Source organism: Anoplophora glabripennis, unplaced genomic scaffold, assembly GCF_000390285.2.
Source record: "Anoplophora glabripennis isolate ALB-LARVAE unplaced genomic scaffold, Agla_2.0 scaffold297, whole genome shotgun sequence".
NCBI lineage: Eukaryota > Metazoa > Arthropoda > Insecta > Coleoptera > Cerambycidae > Anoplophora > Anoplophora glabripennis.
In genome coordinates, this window is record NW_019416562.1 from 221,458 (window position 1) to 245,208 (window position 23,751).

At 31.5% G+C, this 23,751-nt stretch overlaps 1 protein-coding gene across 1 annotated transcript in view; it reads left to right on the forward strand.

Moving 5' to 3' along the window:
• LOC108906937 (A disintegrin and metalloproteinase with thrombospondin motifs adt-1-like) overlaps positions 1-23,751 on the forward strand; it is a 140,757-nt gene that overhangs the window by 71,468 nt on the left and 45,538 nt on the right. The window lies entirely within an intron of this gene.

The following is a 23,751-nucleotide window of genomic DNA, read 5'->3' on the forward strand; positions in this document are numbered from 1 at the left end:
AAGCAAGTAAATGTTATAAGAATATTTACATGTGGAGTTATGTTTAAAAAAGTTAGTATTTTCGTAGATTTCAGTACCTAAAACCTTGATGGTTTGATCGTTTTTTGCACTTGTTTATTCGTTTTACTGCGGCGTCTGAAAAAAATACTCAGGTGGCATGACATAACATTCCTATTATTTGATAAGCTTTCGATTATTCAGTTATTAAATGTTTGAAATTATTTGTCTTTGCGGAAAACACTATTTAAAGAATATGGGGCCCTTAAAATCTCATTTGGGGCCATCTCAAAACGTGAAAGAACGGCGCTATACATAAAAAGTTAGAAAATTGGTAAAATCCTTGATATATTATCTGCTACTTATAAATACAATAGAACAATTATTTACATAAAGAAATATTTATTGTCTTACTCTGTTTTAAAAGTCTCAAGCTAATTCAAATAAATTCAATATTAATTTAAAAAAAATCTTATCAAACGAAGTCAAACAATGTTCTTCGATATGTACCAGAAATCTAGGTGTGCAAAAGATATCTAACCTCAAAGACAAGACTCCTAACTGCATTGCGTGAAACAACTACCCCGTGGGCCTTAAGCCCCAACTAGCATTGCATTGCAGCTAGTAATAAATAATTATCGAAAATAGAAACTAAAAATGACATGTCTAAACATAACTTAATATAAAAACACATACATGACATAAATATAATTTGTTAAATAATGTAATCATTAAAAGAAACGTCTTGTATTTTTGCTGTTCTATCACCCTTGACAAAGACTAAACACGTAACAAATAGCTGCTACCAACAGATCTGTTCATAAAAATTAATATTTTTGAATTTATTTGGATTAGCTTTAAAATAGATTAAAACAAAATTGATAGCTAATAATACAATATCTGTATTTTTAATGTATTTATTTATTCATTATATATTATTTATTACTTGTTTGCTTTGCGTATATAAAATTTTGGGTGAAATTTTTATTACAGACTTTTTTATCTATTTGTGAGAATGTATAGTTTATGTATTATTTACTTTATGAGTGCTGAAACGAAATGAGCTCCGCGGGCCCCTCCTACACTTTGCCACTACGCATTCGAACTTCACTGGTCAAATGAAATAAGTTGAACTGTGTAGCATTAGTCACTATTGTGTCAAGTTATCGAATTTAATACTTACCTTGTTCCGTTTTTTATGAAGAGAAAGTTATATTTGTGTTCCCGATATGATTATCTCACTTCTAATAACTAGCTAAATTACCACATATAACATTACCAAGTGGTATAATAGTGACCTTAGAAGTAGTACCTGTGGATTTTTGTTTGAACGTTGCGGTTTCGAAAAACATCCTTGTCAATTTTGTCCAACTTTTTCGACACGTTATTAATTTTTTTTTACTTATTTTGGATCGTTGAAAAGCTTAAATATGCTTTTTCATTCAACGTACACTACAATAACGTGTTCACAAGAAAAAATAAAGTTGAAAAGGAAATTATCATCTCCAAATCACAACGTTCTGGATTGGGAAATAATGTGGAGGGTAACTTCTTTCTTTTTTGATCCGTCAGTGAAGATGTTAATTACACCCTCATTGGCGGTCTCCTCCTCATTTTTGATGACTGTTGTGTAGGGTCTCTCAAACACATACTGACTGTCAGTGTCTGCCTGCAGAAGAGGCATCTTCCTGATGACCTCATTCCATATGCGACACCTGACTTCTCCACATCCTACATTTTGTTTAACATCAACGTTCTTGATGCGAAGCACAGTTGTCAGAGCCACGTTGAAACTAAAATCTGAGCCTACAGTGAAATTCCTTGCAATAAATTTCTGAAGGAGAGCGTTAATATACTAAAAAATTCGTAAAAATATAAAATTAAGTATCCTTTTTTTCCAAATGTATCGAAAACCCAAACGGTCTAGAACCAGTCTACAACTCTTATAGTTTCCAAGATCACAATACGCTCACTATCAAAATGACCAACGCAATATCCTGATATTTAATGATAAGGAAACATAGTTTATTAGTTTATTATAATTTCTATGTTCTTACACAAAATGTTTACACACGTCATAATAGAAAAAAATAAACAAATACATTAAAATAAAGTAAAGTAGATCATAGCCTTAACAATAGTTACACATTTATAATAAAATAGTAATAAAATGTGAATAATTAAAACAGTAAATAAAATATAATAACAAATATACATGGGTAATACAACACACTAAATTGAATTAATATACGTATATGTATAATATTTACGAATTATATTGTATTTCAAACTAGTTCTAATCTTTCTCGTAATTAATTTAATTACTTTAATGTACTATTCTCATTAGGCAACCTTGCATAATTAACGCTATCAGAAAGCGAGCTAGTTGTGAATTATTTTAAGGTGTTACGAATCCTTCCACATCCTCGTTCGTAATCGGATTGAATTAAAAATTACGTTTAAATAATTCTATAAACAGTTTACTAATTGGATATATTACTCCAGGGGACTCAAACGTGCATGACATAATTACAGCCAATTATACTATGATGAATGTAATTTTGCAAATGCGTCGGTGAATAATTTGAGGTCGTTAAATCTCACAACTTAGAGGTGAACAAATCACGGCATGGCCATGAAATAATGTGAATCTTTATTCGAGGAACAGACAATTTCGGAATTGTTCTTCAACGGAAAGAACAATTTTAGGTAGAAGTTAAAGAATGACTATCTCATTTTCGATTGGAATTTAAGAAAAACCATCGGCTATTCACAAACCAAATTCTGAAGACAAATTCAGTGGTTAAATTAGAAAGTTGAAACCTTCATTTCAAGTAAATTAGAAGAAAGGGAATGTTAGCTGTAGTTTAGAATAATAAGGATTTTTTTTCAAATTACAGATACGTACGTAGGTGGCCGAAAATATTACGAAAATTAATATAGTTCGGTTAAAAAAATTTTTGTTTTACAATTAAATTTATCTTGAAAATCGGGCATGAAAATGTGTCATTGGTTTTATCTGCCACTGGTAGTTTCTAAGAAATCAAAGAATTCCCTGGCAAAAAGAATTAGGTTACGAAATTCTTTTGCGGATCATTGGTCTAATCAGTAAAATAGATATGGGCGTAGCCAGGGGAGCAGGGGAAGGGACAGAATTTCACATATTTTACTGCCGAAAAAGTAAGTAGGTATAAAGTTCAGTTTTTATGCAAAAGGTTGTAATAAACTAGACTAATACTTCATCAGTCCCCTGTTACTTTACGAGTCAAATCAGTTATTCAGCTTCTTCGGCCAGGAAATATAGAGTTGGACGCGACTTTTTGTTTCGACAAGCTGAATTTTTCACTATAGATAAATAAATATTATGTACAATAACATATTAGTTTCCACAGTCATAAAAATGGGGGGGGGGAAGATTGTTTATAGGCTGGTTAATTGTATAATTTTTCGTAAATTTAAGTTTTTCGCTTATAACTTTTTTCCGTTCATTTCCACGAGAAAACAGTAAAGTACTTTTTTATTCGTCTTCAAAAGACGTACAAAACTAGCCCTCGAGCGTCAAAAAATATTGATTAGATAAAAAGTTACAAACAGAAGAATTTTATTTATGACTTTTGAATTAAACATTTATAAACTACGTTATTATTACCAGAACGTTTTGGCATCGCATCCTCTCATTTCTTATCACTGTCTAATAACTCACACGAAATCTGGAATCGGTAAGTTGAATAGTTTAGAAGTTATGGCCTTATAAACAAATTAACTAATTATTAGCCTGGACGATCCTGAGCATCTTCCACTATTGCACTGATATTTTTCATGGTAGATTTCATAATAATACATTGAAATCTATAATTTTTTTTTAAATTTCAAATTTGCAACCTGGGATTTTTTTTTATTCTTTAGCCTTACTTGCAAAATGAAATATACGACGCACGCGCGTAATATAGTTATATATTATTACATATTCGGGAAGCTTATGAAAAGAGCTTGAAGTTAAAAGAAAAATCGTCAAGATTTGTTGAAAAACAATGGAGTTACAGACTGTCAAATATATTATTTTCGAGCGAATTTCGGCTGGACTATGAATATTATCGTCATTTTCTTCGGACTCGCTGTCGTTCGCTTCCCCCACCCTTCCGCTGTGCCACGGCTCGCCGAAAAATCAAGCGACCCACTGACTTTTGACAATATTTCTTATGCACTTAACATACTTCCACAAATAAAATATTTTTATCTGGGAAAGTACTCGGGTTGCCGGTTATGACAGTATTATTTTTTTGCCGTTACCAACCTAATTTGTTTAACAATAGGCCGTCAACTTTGACAGTTTGGCACTCCGTTATTTTCAACGAATTTTGACGATTTTTTTTTAACTTAAAGCTCTTTTCATAAAATTTCCGAATATGTAATAAAATATAACTATATCACGCGCGTGCGTCGTATATTTCATTTTGAAAGTAAAGCTCAAAAAAACCTTCCAGGTTGCCAATTTGAAATTTGAAAAAAAAATGATGGATTTCAATGTATTAGTATGGAATCTACCATGAAAAAAATCAGTGCAATTGTGGAAGGTGCTCGAGATCGTCCAGACTAATAATTATTTAATTTGTTTATAAGGCCATAACTTGTAAACTATTCAACTTACCGATTCCAGATTTCGTGTGAGCTATTAGACAGTGATAAGGAATGAGAGGATGCGATTCCAAAACGTTCTGGTACTAATAACACAGTTTATAAATGTTTAATTCAAAAGCCATAAATAAACTTCTTCTGTTTATAACTTTTGATCTAATCAATATTTTTGGCGCTCGAGGGCTAGTTTTGTAGGTCTTTTGAGGACGAAAAATAAAGTAGGTACTTTACTGTTTTCTCGTGGACATGAACGGAAAAAAGTTATAAGCGAAAAACGTGAATTTACGTGAAATTTATACAATTAACCAGCCTGTAAACAATCTTCCCCCATTTTTATGACTGTGGAAACTAATATGTTATTGTACATAATATTTAGCATCTATAGTGATAAATTCAGCTTGCTGAAACAAAAAGTCGCGAAATGGTAATTTCCCAGCTCTTTTTCCTAGCCTATTCTTTCTTGTAACTTTTACGCCCGATTTCACTATTATTGATTAACATCCAACCTGCAGTTTACAGTCACTTAATTCAACGGCTCTAAAACTCGGATTCATTTTTTAACTATTGTATAAAACATTTCTAAGCCAAAAGTTATATTGTTTTGAATTAATATGTTTTTGTCGACCAAGGTCAGAAATGCAAATTTTAGCTTATATTTAGACATTGGTAACTTTGTGGCGACTATAAAATAAATAAACAGTAGTAGTATGCTAGTAAGCGGCAAGACGTGTTGTAGTAGCAGAAATGGGCTAAATCTATGGTCAAGCCATGTACCGCTCTATGTTCACGATACACAATGCTACTGACTGCCAAAAAACATATGCCATACATTCGATCAAGCAAAGCGTCAACTCACTCACACACGTACAAACGACAATGAAATGCACGGCCAACATCCCTAAGCAAAAAACCTGGATTGTTCATCGGCACGACAGGCCGACAGGGTAGGCATTAGGATATCGTATCGAATAAATTGATCGATGCGAAGCTTCAGTTATTGTACAATGGCGCAGATAGTGGGATTACTAAAATGTGAAGTAGTTGATGCTTCTCCAGCTTTAGTAAAAATAGCATCTATAAAAAACTTCGACTATTTTAGATATGCGCCTATGACCATGGTGAATGCTGAAAGGTCATTTTTGTTTTGAACGGTAGATTGAATGTGTTAAAAACGAATAACTTTTTAATACTTTAAGGTAGGTATCTCCTCTTGGGTATCAAATTCTTATTTTTCAACTCGCTTTATACGAAAAAAATATACTTTACGAAAGTAGCTGTCTCGCACCGTTTTCGAGATATTTGGCTTTGACCGTCAAACTTCCAATGCTGTTGCATTAAATTACAATTAAGTACTTATTATCGTTGAGTGAGATTTCCTCACTCAACGCTATTATTAATTATTAAAGTACGCTTTGGACGTAAATCAAATAATTGACGACATCCTAAAGATGATATACCTTAAAGTATAAAAAAGTTGTCATTTTAACGCATTCAATGTAGCTAGCGCCCTGTATGAACTATTACCAAAATGTGAACAGATTTCAATTCCTCGACCCAAAGAACCCCAAACCCCAAAATTGTGTGTGGATATTTGCATTTATTAAAAAATAAATGAAAAAAACTAAATTTATAATTTACAAGTACCATCCTGTATCTCTTTATCCATCAACTTTTGGACGAAGGTTAAGTTCAGTTAAATTGCAATATTTTTGCTTCGGAAATATACCCATGAATTTAGTCCCATTATCTCGGTGCCACTCTGTATATTCTTATAATGTAAAGAGTGAGTACATATAAGAAGGCAACGGTTGTGTCATTTTTTTGTTTGAATAAAATTGCATTACAGTCAATCCTGTACCACATTGTAGCTGCCCTAACATTTCCGAACTCTAGTTATAAATGTATGCAAATATCAATAGGAATACAAAAAGTCTTTAAACTCTCACAATCCTTTATTGTAAAATTAATTATATACGACGACTAGTTTCGAGGTCAAGACCTCATCATCAGATCATACAAGGATATCAAATATACAAAGCACTAATTTTGACTTTTTATATTCCCATTGGTAAAATGAACTCACACTTATCTATTTCACGTTTTGTATGCAAATAACGAGCGTTAAAATAAAAACGTGGTCAAGTTGGTTCTGAAAATTTGGACGTAGGGGGTAGCGTATAGCAAATGAACTTAAACGTCATCTGTCAAAGCGCTATATCGCCGCTATCAATTTGAATATTTTCGTTTTAAAAAGCGTTTAAAATGGTGTTTTCTCAAGAACAAAAAGTGTTTATCATAGAGTCCTACTTTAGAAATGGACGCAAGATTGATGGAATATGGAAGTATTCTATTGAGGAATGTTTCATAGAATTTCAAAATCAATTTCCCGGCGTTGTTGAGTACAAAATTTTTCAAAGTGCAGTTCAGCGTTGTGTTAATGTTTTTCGTGAAACGGGCAGTGTAACAAGAAAAGAAGGAAGCGGCCGACCTAAAAAGCGGACTGAAGAATTAAAAGAAAATGTCCAACAAATAATGGAAAATGCGCCAAGAACTTCTGTACGTGTTTTATCACAAATGGTGGGAGTATCAGTCGGTACCTGCCACACAGTGTTAAAAAAAGATTTGCGTTTGTTCTCCTATCGTTTAACTTGTCAGCAAGAACTTCATGAAGTTGATTTTCCGCGACGGGCTGTATTTTGTGAATGGTTTTTAAACAACTACGGTGAACTTCATAATATCACCTTTTTTTCTGATGAAGCCTGGTTTCATTTAAGTGGTTACGTAAACTCACAGAATATGAGAATGTGGTCTTCTGAAAAACCAGATAACTTTTTTGTCGAGGGCCCTCTACACGCTCAAAAAATTGGAGTTTGGTGTGCTCTCAATCGAAGGAGGATTTATGGACCTATTTTTTTTAATGGTACTCTTACTGCGCAAAGGTATAGAGAAGAAATTATCGCTCCTTTTGTTAACCAGCTGGAAGAAAACGAAATTACAAACTTTTACTTTCAACAAGATGGCGCAAGGGCACATACGGCAGGCGAGACGATGAATATGTTGAGGGAAGTTTTCCAAAATCGACTAATAAGTCTCAATGCTGAACATGAATTTCCACCGAGGTCATGTGATATTACGCCGTGTGATTTCTTTTTGTGGCCTTACCTTAAAAACACTATTTTTGAACTGCCTATTCCTGATTTAAACCATCTGCAGGCTCGACTTATAGACAAGATTCGTGAAATTAACAATACCCCGAGCATCTTAGAAAATGTCTTTAATTCTTTGAGGAACAGGTGTGAAAAGTGCTTGGAACAAGGAGGGGGACACTTTCAGCAGCTGCTTTAATTTATTGTTATAACAAGGAGGGGGACACTTTCCGCAGCTCCTTTAATTGTTTGTTATTGTTATCACGATTATTCTTTAAAATAAAGTTATATAGTCATTAACGTTATTGAAACTGACAGCTGCTATACAGCTCGTTGAGAAATGAGGTTAAGTTGGTCGCTATAAGCTACGCCCTACGTCCAATGTGTCAGAGCCAACTTCGACCACGTTTTTATTTGAAAGCTCGTTATTTCGCAATCTAAATAGTAAAGTAATACTTTTTGTCCTGGAACGATTTCGTAAAACTACATTTTATTAAGAGACGGAAAACAATATTTCAAAGGTCTTAAGTATATAGTCTATCCAAGATAAGGATGAGACAGCATTAGGATCTATGAAACGGTAAGAGATACGGGGTGGCTCAAATTAGAAAAAAGTTGTATTTTTTATACCTAACAATATGCTGTTTACAAAGTTTTAAATTTCCGGGTAGTTCTGGAGATATCCGGAAAAACCCGAAATTTTGCAAAATCGTTTTATTTTTTTCTGGCTTTATTTGAAAACGAATTTTGAAATAAATTGCATATGGGGGGGGGGTGTGCCTGTCTGGGGTATATTGTCTGTCATTTGTTTTGTTGATGAGTTTGTCGAGTTTTTGGTGTAATTTAGTAGTGTTTTCGTCCGAAAGTTTAATGGTTTTTTGCAAATCGACGATTTGCTGTGTCATGGTTAGTATTTGTTGGTATTGTCGGGTGTTTTGTTCTGTGAATTCGTGTATTTGTTGTTTTAGCGTCTCGTTTTCATGTTTTTGTGATAGTAGCTGTTCGTATAAATCTGTTTTAGTGGTCATGTTTATTTGGTGAAGCGGAGACTCTTGAAGAGGGTCTTTCGCTGTCTGTATCGTCCATGTATATGTATATCTTCTCCTCGTTTTCGGAGTTCGACATTTTGTGCGTGTGCGTGTGTGTGTGTGTGTGTGAGGGTGTGTACGTGTCAGTCGTGTGGGTATGTCAGATGATATTACTATTGTAATCGGTTAAAAAGGTTTTTAGCTTATTTTAGCTATCATTTAACATTTTTCCTGAGTACGGCTCTGGACGCTTTCAAAATATCTACTGGAAGTCATAACAGTATAGAAGTCAATACAGCACAAACTATCCAATAATTTTTTTTTACTATTATTAGCAATACTAATTATAAATAATAAAACATTTTATCAATTCGTATTATTCTTTATTAGGTAGGTACAACTTTTTAAAAATTATTAATTAAAAAGCTTATCTCGCTATTTTGTCTGTGGTTGAACTGTACTAATATTCTACGCTACAATTACACTACTTTAAAATAGACAGGTGATATAACATCAAGTTGTTGTTATTCATCTATTAAAAGGTCGTATAGACACAAAAATAATGTTTTCGTCATAAGATAATAAAAAATACGTATTTCGAATCTACCAAGCGGAGAAAATCCTTATTTTCGCATACGTGAGTCGAAAAATATCACAAAAACCATAAAAATGTATTGCAAATTTTCTCTAAACAAATCTGATTTATAATTATAACCAAATGTAATAATTTTGCTGATAATATCAACGTTGTTAGTAAGTCTGGCATAAAACCAGCATTCAATTTCCTCAATTAATTGTTTATTATCCATGGGATATGTGCTATCCACAGTGCTTTCAGTTTCTAAATAATGGCTACCGTAATATAACTGTCAAGGTCTGATGCCGCAAGTAGTTTCTTCACAAATTACGACTTGATAATGAGTAGCCTTTAAAATAAAATCGTGGAATTACACCGTCATATGCGCCAGTGGTTCTCCTAATGGGTATCAGAATTAAAATGTACAGCGGAAGAGTGCGTACGATTTTCGTAAAAAAAAATAAAATATATACATATAATAAAATTTTTTGGACTTGAAGAAGAATTTTGAAGCATTTATAGTACGTACTGCAGTGGGGAATTTCAAAATTTTGGGTGACCGCTTCCACCTGTTCAATCTTTTTATTAAAAAAAACATTGTGCTAGATTTTTGTTTTGCTAAAGATAAGAGGGGGCATAGTCTCAAACAAGGTGAAATTTCTGACTTTTCCCAATTTTGTATGAATTTCGATTTTCGATTGTAATTAAAATCACATTTATGGAAAAAATAATTAACGTAGAAATTTCATCAATGATTCCTTTGACATTTTCGTAAACACTTTTCATTTAAAATCGCATTTCTATTAAAATTTCTGTTTTGAAAGAATAGTTCTAGAGTTATTTTAAATTCAATAAAAGTGCTTGATAAAGGCAATATAAGTAAATAAAAATATAATAAATTAAGGATGGTACATTTTTAAAATAGAAGTACATAAAAGAGTTCTTTTTTCTGGGAGACACTACTAAGAATCAAAAATAGTGTTCGAATTTCTCAAACATTCAATAACCTGGAATTTTTGGGGTCTTAGAAATAGTGACCCATCATATCTAGCTCAAGTTTCACTACTTTAGGATGCCTTCTATTTTAGCAGCTAGCACCAAATGGTCCATTCTTTACTGAACACTCTGTACGAAAAAAAACACAAAACTGTTTTTTTACCCTTTTTTTCTAGAAATTCTGTTTTTTTATAAATAATTTTGTTCTATTAATATTTAGTTATTATAACTTTTTTATGAGTTTTGTTGATTTGCGACAGAACTAAAATTAGAGGGTTTATATACATCCCCTGAACTTGAAAATAACGAATTAGTACACAAATTACACATTAAAATCTGCAGTTAAAAACAATTAATAAAATTAAAAAAGTATTTAAAACGAAACGCAAAATTTTACTTGTAGTGTAATACCTACATTTATCGTAATTTATGACACAGGATGATACAGAACGACAGTCTAGGAACTTATTTTTCCATCTCCTAATAAATTCATTTGATAGTGGAAAAAACCAGCTTTAATAATGTATTATACTTGTATTTACAATTTATTGTGTACAAGGATAAACATTTCTTTGATTTACCTAAGTCACAGTAACCCCCCCTGTGAACTACCCTAAAATTAGTAGGAAATTATTATTTATTATACAAATAATCGTAAAACTGCTTTAGATGTTCGAGGATAGAGCGTCTAATTTTCAATTTTTGTCGCCGTTTTTTTTAAGATTTTAGCACTTTTTTAAGTGAAAAAATTATACTATATACTATATCGGTTACACACGAATACAGCAAAATAATTTTTGATGGACGTAGTAAGAGATATGTGAACAAAATAATGTGTATTTCAAAATAATGTGTATGTGTAACGATTAATTCAACTTGTTTCAAGTTGTCTCAGAGCTGACAAAAGCTTTTAGTTTTTATTTAGAGAACTTTCTAGAGAGCTCCAAATACTTACTGTACGGCTGAAATTCACTTTATGATGTTACTTTTTGACATTATTATCTAGTCAATGTCTTTTCTTTTTTCTCTCATAATTTTTTATGTTATTAGAGATTTTTTTTAATTAGATGTTAATTAAATTATTAGAAGTATAAAAAAAACTCAGCGACGACGAATTTCTGGGGTTCTTAGTGGTAGACTAAGACCCCCAGCAGACTAGGCACATTTTAGAAAATGTTTCTTTTTCAAATTTCAACATTCTGTATCTCGAAAAAATTTTAAGTTTGCGTGGTCAGTTAATTCCTAAACGTCCTACAGTGAATATGACCATTTTGGCGACCATCCATATCTCAACCAAATTAATCAATCAGTCAATAATCAATTCCTTATTTATAGAACTCTACGTGAGAAATGTTTTTTCAACTGATCTAAAAACCTTTGCACACACTGTACTCGGTTTCATAGCCTAAAAATTACAGGACTAGGACTACGACCTCGCCTTACCAGGCAGTAAGTAATTAATAGGTATATTTACCTATTATAAAAATGACTAATTAGTTTCTTTTCGTAATGTTGGGGTATTGCCCACCGTTAAATCGCACAAAGTTAGACGCAAATGGGATTTTAAATTGAGTCTAAATATTCAATAGAGCGTGGGAACTTCTTTTTCCCAGACATCTGACTATGACTAGTGCCCGTGTTGTTGCGTATAATTCAAAGTATCAAAGTCAAAGTTAATCGATAAAGACACGTGGTATAAAGTGTAATTATATAAATGTAGGTAGGTTAAGGAATTATCCCTGTAATTTATTTATAAATTCATGTGCTTTATATTAAAGATTTTAAAAAATTTAGGGAAAAAATATGTTGCTACTGTTAGTTTAATAAAAACGAAAAATAGAGAAATTAAAAATTGACATTTTATTAAAATAAGGAATATAAAGTGGCATTTTGCTTGGCAATTTGTTACAAAAAATCATCAGACCGTCTTCGCTTCGAGAAGTAGATACATATTTTGATTATGTTCAGGATCACTAAGAACATGTTGCTCTGGAATTAGAAGATTCAAAAGAACCAGAGAAGTATTTTGATGACTTAGAGTTAGACACGGAATATTTCCCTAGAAGTGAATTTGCAAAATAATGTTTTATTTTGCGGAGTTCGGTTTTTAAGTTTACTTTATATTGAAATTTAGTTCATGTTAATAAAATTGTTGATTTCTGAGTTATAGAAAACTTATAGTTTGTTTATCTTCATTGTACAGCCATGAAAAATTGAATAAATTTTTGCTGTTTTCAATAATATATTATTGTAATTATTTAGTTTAATTTTTGAAGGCATCCCGAAAGTTTTAATAAAATATTATTTCTTATTTATTGAAGTTTATTCCTTTAAAATATATCTGGAAGTGTGCGTTTGTATCGAGTTATTTTCCAATTTTTCCATTTTTTCCCCAATTTATTAGGAAAATAAGAAAAGTCCAACTCTACCTGTCTTTTTTCGAAATTTAAAACCTGACATACTCTGCACTCTGCATAATTTGAATCCTTTGATTTTATTATTGTATCTAGTTTTTATTTCGTATACGGTATAATTTTGTACGGTATTTGATTTACTTGGTCATCGAAATAAAAATTCTTCAAGGATTTGCTTAACATCTTGTACTATATTTTTATATTTTCAATCATAGTGTGCAAAAAAGAGATCTAAAATATAGTGTATTCACGAATGGAGCTGAAAAAAGGTATACAAAGTTTTATTTTTTGTTTTATGGAAAAAGCTATATTTATTTAAAAAAATAAAATGTATTCGAATGTATAAAAATGTACTTTTAATCAACATCGCAAACATATACAGCCGTCCTCTATGATAATATATGATAACCTTACAGTTGATTACACAGGTCAACAAGGGTCAAGAAGCAGACATACTAATATGCATTCCCTAAGGATTTTGGTGCGCTGAATCCGAATATGTCCGCAGAATTGCTCTATCACGTCAGGTTTCTGAGATATCCTAACCTAAAAGTGCAAAAATACTGTTTTTCGTCATATTTGAAGTTATGTAGTAATGCCATATATTCTTTTAAAAAATAATACATTTAATTTAAAAGTATAGTTGAGTTTGCTCAAATACCTTTTTTTTTTCGTTGAGATATCACATGTTGAAATTTTTAAGTTTCTCAGTTTTTTAATATGCGAAAATCTACTAAGGATCCCTTAGACGTCAAACAGTTGATTGCAGTTCAGAAACTTCATACTCAAAAACCTTCAATACATACGAACTCAAACTCACAAACTCCAAATCCACAAACGCACAAATCCCAAATCCACAATCCCTAAACCCACAAATCCCAATCCCACAAAATCCGAACCTACAAACTCCAAGCTTACAAACTCCAAGCCCACCAACTCCAAACCCACAAACCGTATGGGTATGAAGTTTCTGAATTGCAATCGACTGCTTGATGTCTAAGGGATCCTTAGTAGATTTTCGCATATTAAAAAACTGAGAAACTTAAAAATTTCAACATGTAATATCTCAACGAAAAAAAAGACATTTGAGCAAACTCAACGGCATTCGAAGGAGGGAGCCTTGTACTTTTAGATTCAATTAGTTTTTTGAAAAATAATAGATGGCATTACTACATAACCTCAAATATGACGAAAAACAGTCTTTTTTGCACTTTTAGGTTAGGATATCTCAAAAACCTGACGTGATAAAGCAATTCTGCTGCCAGATTCGGACCTAAATCCTTCGTAAATATGTATTCAAGTTTCTGCTTCCAAAAAAAGTTAAATTTTGTTGGTCTGTGTTATTATTTAGCATACCAAGATATCTGGTATCAAAAAATAGTAGCATGAAAATGTAGATACATTTTTAGAATTAAATTTATTTTACCTTAATACTTTTAAAATAACAAATATATATCTTTATTGTTAATACATTATTAAATAATATTTAAATTATTAAATATTTTTATTACAATTTTTTTTTTAGTGTTAATTACCTACATTGAAACCTCGCGTTTGCTATGAAACTATAAAATTATAGGTCGTAAATATTGATGGTGTATGACAATCGTCAGCGTTGGTAAATGATAATTGAATCCACACTACGGTCTAATGCCTCCGCGAGTTGATTGTAGCGTTGAAACTGTGACATTTCATATAGGTACTATGTACAAGTACAGAATGAATTAGAACCATAGTTTTCCGCGTTTTCGTTCTTGATGATCTCTTAATTTCGATCTAAAATGGAACTTGGTGGTTGTTCGTCATTACGGACTTTAATTTCGCGGAACGTATATTTTATTAAAATTTAAATCAGTAAACACCTTAACAATGGGGTTACGTCATTATGATTTATTTAGAATTTCAAAATTAATTTAGTGTTGGTTTTTAGCTTGAATTTAAGTTAACAATACAATCGTTATTTTATTTTTCACAAAAACTATTGTAGAATCTACGTCAAAATGCTTCCAAAAGCATTTGGAACAATAGAACCATCTAATATCTACACTGTTTGCCTTCGTAAATAAGAGCAAAATTATGCTTGTATAATTGTGTTTCAAGTACAGTAAACATTAATAAAATTAACGGAGCTACTGTAACAAATTACCGCGGTAGGGGCGTGCCTTGAAATTTTCTGCATTTTAAGAATATGAAAATATAATATATAACATACAATTAACATATAATTAAAATGTGCTTTTATTTCTTTTACAGTACAATAGAGTACAAATCATAAATAAACTAGAAGATAATACAATTATAAACACACTGGTACAAAAAATGGGACAAACGAAGGAGCATGTATTTAAGTACCTCAAGTCATGTGCAGGAAATGCACAGGACGATATACTTACGAAGAAACATGCCGTAACTGCAAACACAGTATGTACTGGAAGCTGCTATAGTGAACGCCGCGCCGCCAATTTCTTTCTATCTCAGATGTTGAATGCGACTAATTCCAAAAAAGTGACGCCGGGGTCTTCCTGGGATTCTATCTCAACAAATATTATATGGATTCTGTTTCTTGGGTGATAAACAGGGTGTCCAAATTACTGTAATTTAACCAAACTTACCTATATACGAAGTTGCACCCCTGAGGAGTTATTAGCCCCCAAAGTGGGCCCTAAATTTCCAAAAAAATTAATATCTCTGCAACACGTTATCGCAGAAGAACCAAATTTGGTACAAGATTTAGGTTTATTACTGGTCTTCTTTGACTATGATTTAAAGTTAATTAAATTAAATTGTTCAGAACTTTTTTATTCATTGACCGAATTGAAAAATAGTAATATTAATTCACAGCAGAATTTAATTTAATTTTTTTTTACTTTTGTTAAATTTTAAAAAACTTTATGGTAAGCCATATTAACTGACACAAGATTTTAACTTTTTCTAAATTCCTTGTACACAGACGAGATTGTTGCTTCGTTTATTTATGGTGGCATCAACTTTCTGAATTTTTACTTAAGTAAATCAATGTTATCGTCAAAATCGTTTGAATACACTTTTTGCATATGAAATATTCCAATGGCGACAAGTTGGGTGCCCGTGCAAGCCATATCGTCCGATCCACTTGTTCGGGAAATAAACGTCAAGCCAATTTCTCACTAGAAGTGTGAAATGTGCATTGATTTAAGATTCTCTTCCAAAAAGACATTGCAATGACATGGGACACCTCAAAATGGGTGGTAAAAATGGCAAATTACAAATATAAATGTACCTAAATAAAATATTGTGATGAAAGAATCTGTTTTCAATCAGTTTCTTACCCATTGTTAACCAAAAGTGGAAACGACGACCATCATCTCCGCAAGCAATTTATGATTAAACACTGGTTTGAATAGATAGATTTTGTTGTATGTATCATATTCTTTGAATATGATATCTGCTATCTATGTTTTCTAAGCTTTTCCTGAATGACATCTTTGGATTGTCTTGTACATAGTCCATAACTACAACAGTAGCAGCATCGTTATCATTGTATTCTTTTTTTATCTTTTTAATATTGTTTACATCGCCAGGGGTATCGAATTTTATAATTAGCTTGCGAACTTCTCTACGAGTTACAATTACACTTGAATACTTTTCATAAAAAATTTGTATTGCTTATCGATATTAAACATTACCGGTTCCATAACATTTCACAAGATTAATTCGTTGCTCCAATTAATAAAAATTATTCGGTGGGCAGTTAAAAAAAATTAATATGTTAACTTTGACATTGATAAGGAAATATCCATGGTAATTATATGGTATGTAAGATAGTTAAAAATTGCGGCGTTTTTTTATTTGCAGGATGTGGTTATTGTTATTTTCTGACTAAACCCTGTATTTAAGCATTTCTTTGAGTTATCGAACAACTTTGTTAAATACAACTTTTAACGAAAACAAAATTATAGGCACTTTGCTTAGGGAAAATTTCACATTTCGAAATGTTTTGGACGCCCAGTATGTTTTATTACATATTTGACTAAGTACTGCCCACGGCTTTCTAAGATAAGCAAAACTTTTTATCAATATTTCGAAAAATCAATAATAACAAAGTTTACAAGTGTGCGGTACCCCGTCCGGGGACGCACTGTATAATTATTACCTTTTAAGTTCAGGTTCTTAGAATTTACTCCAAAATTACTACTATTTTCAAATCAACTAGGTATTTTTTGAGAAAGTTATGAATCAATTTTTCGAAATAACTTTATAATAATGTATGTGTGAAGAAAGAAACATTCAGTATATATTCGAATGTGATTAATCCGTGCCTACTTATATCTGCCCCAAAGCAAGTTAAATTGTTCTCTGTAAATTTATGAGAAAATGTTGAATCATTATAAAATTTCCTGTTTGTTCTTAAAAGCTTGAGATGATTTTTTATACATAGTGTTGAATTTTATTAAAAAATATGGAAGAATAGACGTACACGTTTTTTTTTAATATCAAGAAGTGTTAGTAAGACATTAGCAATTCCAAAAAGATCGCAAACGGTACTAGGTAATGTTTTCTTCCAAAAAATACTCCATCTTGTATGTTGTTAGGCTTAGACATACTTATGATTCTCGTAATTATAAACCAGAAATCGATTAATAAATTTCTTGATTTCAAGTTGAACATTCTAGACTTCATATTCGTTAATTCTTAGAGCAAACTAATGTCAAATATATTCCGGTTTGGTACTAAAATTAGATGTTAATGAGATAATAGTTTGGCCACATTTTTAATTATAGATATCTGTAAAAAACTTAATCATTCAAATCCTCTAATAGGTTAGTGTACTCGATTTCGCGGTATATTTTTTTCAATTTCCTATAATAGGCCATTTAACCCAATAATTGACAAGGTATTTGACTCTGTTTGGCCCTGCAAATAATAAACATATTTAATATTGTTCTCGTGATTTGCTGTAAGGTCATTGTATTTCCGGTCATCTTGACCATCGGTCACGGATGTGCGGTGGAACTAATTTCGAATTTCACTTTTCAATAGTTAAAGGATGTACAAAAATTTTATAATGCCCGCATATGTTACGCAGTTCGTCTACATTTGTATGGGAAAATAGAGCTTTGGATTAGATCTGGTTTTATCTATGTTTCTATGTATATGATAATCGTGAATGACTATATTGATGTATTGTATTGTATGTATTGATTGTATTGATATTGTACATAATTAATTCGATTTTACTATGCGAGGATTAAGTGTTGCTGAAATGTGTCAATTTGATCAATGCACATCATGTTGTATAAATTTTTCTAAAATTTAAATGTGAATACTTAACACTAAATTTATACTTTTGCATTATGGCAATGCACTATTGAAAACGTACATTAAAACTGAAAAAAAAGCTCAGAGAAGAAACACAAAATAGAGATTAATTTTGATAAAAAGTAAAAGCAAAATGTCTTTAATGCAAAAGCAGTAAGCAATTCTAAATTAGTAACTGTAAAGACGGCTTTTTGAAATTTTATTTTCCTCGAGGCCATGGTAACGTCCATTTACTGTGACTGTACACTTGTTCTTGACGTGACATAAGATCTATTTTTCTTCTATGATTAATAACTTCAAAGACAGCTCTACTATGTAAATAAATCGATAAGAAAAAAGAATAGGAAAAGTTAATTGAACAAAGAACAAGAATAGGGAATAAATAGAGACGGACATTTAATAACTCGTGATGTGAAAATCACTGAAGTCAAGTACTTCGTGGGAAAAAAGAGGGCCGTTTATATGCGCAAGATTTTGTCCAGCATTTTAGAAAATCTAGACAATATCTCTTCACTGCACCAGTTACCTTTAGGGATAAGACACCTGACAATAAATACATTCAAAATAAGGAAAAAAAAAACATATTTTTACATCGTATATTTATCTTACGTTTCCTGTGTTTTGCATGCCAGTTGAACATACAAAAAATCGGGCGGTACTAACATAATCAAACCCCGCATAATGCTTTTAGGAAACTATTAANACGAGCCCCCTCATGCCTTATGTTTCCATTTGAAAAAAAAGTAGGGGTAGCTGGGGGTTAGGGGGTTGAAGAAAAATTAATTATTATATAACCGAAAGATGGGAAAAAATCAAAATCAGTTAACGTGTTTCGGCGTTTTAAAAAAAAATTCTCATTCAAAAGATATGAATTTTATTCCGTACTTTTGGCCATCCCTGTATATTTCTAATAATAAAGAAGTGTGTTAATAATAAGCACATAAAGCAAAGGAAAATAAGAAAAAATTCTGAAAAAATTAAATAGGACCGATCAATATTTAATCAAGCGAATTGTAGTGTCTGAAGAGCTTTAAATTAAAATTAATCGATAAAAGGCAAGTTATCGTGGAATGGAAGTCATAAAGTGTGTATAAGATGGTACCGGTGAATCTACAGCTAAAAAGAATACGTTTTGCATAGAAATGACCTTAATAAAATGTTCACCCCTTATTTTTATGAAAATTAATTCTAAAGAAAGTTTTGGATGCATTCAAATAAACATAAAAGAGTCCTTTTGGGACAAATTTGCTAAAAGTAAAGTGCTAGGGCTTTCAGCGTAATCCTGAATACTCAATCCATATGAAAACATACAGCATCCATTAAAATCTGGTGTTAGTCGTAATAAAACATATCTACTATCAAAATAAATGGTTTGCATTTGACAAACCCTACACCGTACTCATTAAGAGACAGGAGGAGACCGCCCGTGGAGATGTAATTAGCATCTTCACAGACGGATCAAAAAGGAAGGAGGGNATGCACAGGACGATATACTTACGAAGAAACATGCCGTAACTGCAAACACAGTATGTACTGGAAGCTGCTATAGTGAACGCCGCGCCGCCAATTTCTTTCTATCTCAGGTGTTGAATGCGGCTAATTCCAAAAAAGTGACGCCGGGGTCTTCCTGGGATTCTATCTCAACAAATATTATATGGATTCTGTTTCTTGGGTGATAAACAGGGTGTCCAAATTACTGTAATTTAACCAAACTTACCTATATACGAAGTTGCACCCCTGAGGAGTTATTAGCCCCCAAAGTGGGCCCTAAATTTCCAAAAAAATTAATATCTCTGCAACACGTTATCGCAGAAGAACCAAATTTGGTACAAGATTTAGGTTTATTACTGGTCTTCTTTGACTATGATTTAAAGTTAATTAAATTAAATTGTTCAGAACTTTTTTATTCATTGACCGAATTGAAAAATAGTAATATTAATTCACAGCAGAATTTAATTTAATTTTTTTTTACTATTGTTAAATTTTAAAAAACTTTATGGTAAGTCATATTAACTGACACAAGATTTTAACTTTTTCTAAATTCCTTGTACACAGACGAGATTGTTGCTTCGTTTATTTATGGTGGCATCAACTTTCTGAATTTTTACTTAAGTAAATCAATGTTATCGTCAAAATCGTTTGAATACACTTTTTGCATATGAAATATTCCAATGGCGACAAGTTGGGTGCCCGTGCAAGCCATATCGTCCGATCCACTTGTTCGGGAAATAAACGTCAAGCCAATTTCTCACTAGAAGTGTGAAATGTGCATTGATTTAAGATTCTCTTCCAAAAAGACATTGCAATGACATGGGACACCTCAAAATGGGTGGTAAAAATGGCAAATTACAAATATAAATGTACCTAAATAAAATATTGTGATGAAAGAATCTGTTTTCAATCAGTTTCTTACCCATTGTTAACCAAAAGTGGAAACGACGACCATCATCTCCGCAAGCAATTTATGATTAAACACTGGTTTGAATAGATAGATTTTGTTGTATGTATCATATTCTTTGAATATGATATCTGCTATCTATGTTTTCTAAGCTTTTCCTGAATGACATCTTTGGATTGTCTTGTACATAGTCCATAACTACAACAGTAGCAGCATCGTTATCATTGTATTCTTTTTTTATCTTTTTAATATTGTTTACATCGCCAGGGGTATCGAATTTTATAATTAGCTTGCGAACTTCTCTACGAGTTACAATTACACTTGAATACTTTTCATAAAAAATTTGTATTGCTTATCGATATTAAACATTACCGGTTCCATAACATTTCACAAGATTAATTCGTTGCTCCAATTAATAAAAATTATTCGGTGGGCAGTTAAAAAAAATTAATATGTTAACTTTGGCATTGGTAAGGAAATATCCATGGTAATTATATGGTATGTAAGATAGTTAAAAATTGCGGCGTTTTTTTATTTGCAGGATGTGGTTATTGTTATTTTCTGACTAAACCCTGTATTTAAGCATTTCTTTGAGTTATCGAACAACTTTGTTAAATACAGCTTTTAACGAAAACAAAATTATAGGCACTTTGCTTAGGGAAAATTTCACATTTCGAAATGTTTTGGACGCCCAGTATGTTTTATTACATATTTGACTAAGTACTGCCCACGGCTTTCTAAGATAAGCAAAACTTTTTATCAATATTTCGAAAAATCAATAATAACAAAGTTTACAAGTGTGCGGTACCCCGTCCGGGGACGCACTGTATAATTATTACCTTTTAAGTTCAGGTTCTTAGAATTTACTCCAAAATTACTACTATTTTCAAATCAACTAGGTATTTTTTGAGAAAGTTATGAATCAATTTTTCGAAATAACTTTATAATAATGTATGTGTGAAGAAAGAAACATTCAGTATATATTCGAATGTGATTAATCCGTGCCTACTTATATCTGCCCCAAAGCAAGTTAAATTGTTCTCTGTAAATTTATGAGAAAATGTTGAATCATTATAAAATTTCCTGTTTGTTCTTAAAAGCTTGAGATGATTTTTTATACATAGTGTTGAATTTGATTAAAAAATATGGAAGAATAGACGTACACGTTTTTTTTTAATATCAAGAAGTGTTAGTAAGACATTAGCAATTCTAAAAAGATCGCAAACGGTACTAGGTAATGTTTTCTTCCAAAAAATACTCCATCTTGTATGTTGTTAGGCTTAGACATACTTATGATTCTCGTAATTATAAACCAGAAATCGATTAATAAATTTCTTGATTTCAAGTTGAACATTCTAGACTTCATATTCGTTAATTCTTAGAGCAAACTAATGTCAAATATATTCCGGTTTGGTACTAAAATTAGATGTTAATGAGATAATAGTTTGGCCACATTTTTAATTATAGATATCTGTAAAAAACTTAATCATTCAAATCCTCTAATAGGTTAGTGTACTCGATTTCGCGGTATATTTTTTTCAATTTCCTACAATAGGCCATTTAACCCAATAATTGACAAGGTATTTGACTCTGTTTGGCCCTGCAAATAATAAACATATTTAATATTGTTCTCGTGATTTGCTGTAAGGTCATTGTATTTCCGGTCATCTTGACCATCGGTCACGGATGTGCGGTGGAACTAATTTCGAATTTCACTTTTCAATAGTTAAAGGATGTACAAAAATTTTATAATGCCCGCATATGTTACGCAGTTCGTCTACATTTGTATGGGAAAATAGAGCTTTGGATTAGATCTGGTTTTATCTATGTTTCTATGTATATGATAATCGTGAATGACTATATTGATGTATTGTATTGTATGTATTGATTGTATTGATATTGTACATAATTAATTCGATTTTACTATGCGAGGATTAAGTGTTGCTGAAATGTGTCAATTTGATCAATGCACATCATGTTGTATAAATTTTTCTAAAATTTAAATGTGAATACTTAACACTTTAAATTTATACTTTTGCATTATGGCAATGCACTATTGAAAACGTACATTAAAACTGAAAAAAAAGCTCAGAGAAGAAACACAAAATAGAGATTAATTTTGATAAAAAGTAAAAGCAAAATGTATTTAATGCAAAAGCAGTAAGCAATTCTAAATTAGTAACTGTAAAGACGGCTTTTTGAAATTTTATTTTCCTCGAGGCCATGGTAACGTCCATTTACTGTGACTGTACACTTGTTCTTATTTTACAATGACATAAGATCTATTTTTCTTCTATGATTAATAACTTCAAAGACAGCTCTACTATGTAAATAACTCAATAAGAAAAAGGAATAGGAAAAGTTAATTGAACAAAGAACAAGAATAGGGAATAAATAGAGACGGACATTTAATAACTTGTGATGTGAGAATCACTGAAGTCAAGTACTTCGTGGGAAAATTTTAAATTGTACCATAAATTGCAAAGAGGTACTATCGTAGTTTTTAAAACCGAATTGTACGAATTCAGTACAATAGTGCTTAAGGGGGCCGTCTATATGCGCAAGATTTTGTCCAGCATTTTAGAAAATCTAGACAATATCTCTTCACTGCACCAGTTACCTTTAGGGATAAGACACCTGACAATACATTCAAAATAAGGAAAAAAAAAACATATTTTTACATCGTATATTTATCTTACGTTTCCTGTGTTTTGCATGCCAGTTGAACATACAAAAAATCGGGCGGTACCAACATAATCATAATGCTTTTAGGAAACTATTAACACATTATTGAGTATCTTTGCAAATTTGCTGGACAAAACAGGAAAGGTATATTTTCTGATGTTTACATGTTCTCCGTGATCTTTTAATACTCTAGAGTTACGCTTCGTCACTTCCTGGATGGATCTACTTGTTCTATCACTATCTTATTAAAAGTGCGATTTCTTGTCTGTAAAACGCTAGTCTTAAGAACATTCCTGCAACAGGCGTAACAAAATTTAAATACCTAATTAATTTGTTGCATTAAAGAAATTAATTTTTTTACCATTGTTGGTTGTTGTCAGTTATAGACTGCAGTGTATAACTGACTACATAGATTTGTAAATCTGTTTTCGGTTTTAAAAGGTATTATATTTTCATGCAAGTTGCTTATTAAATACTAACAAGGAATTCCGCAAATAATTTGCTAAAAAAATGTACTCTTGCCCGAATTTCAATTTAAGAGAAGTTTGTCATTTTATAGTGTAATAGCACATAAATC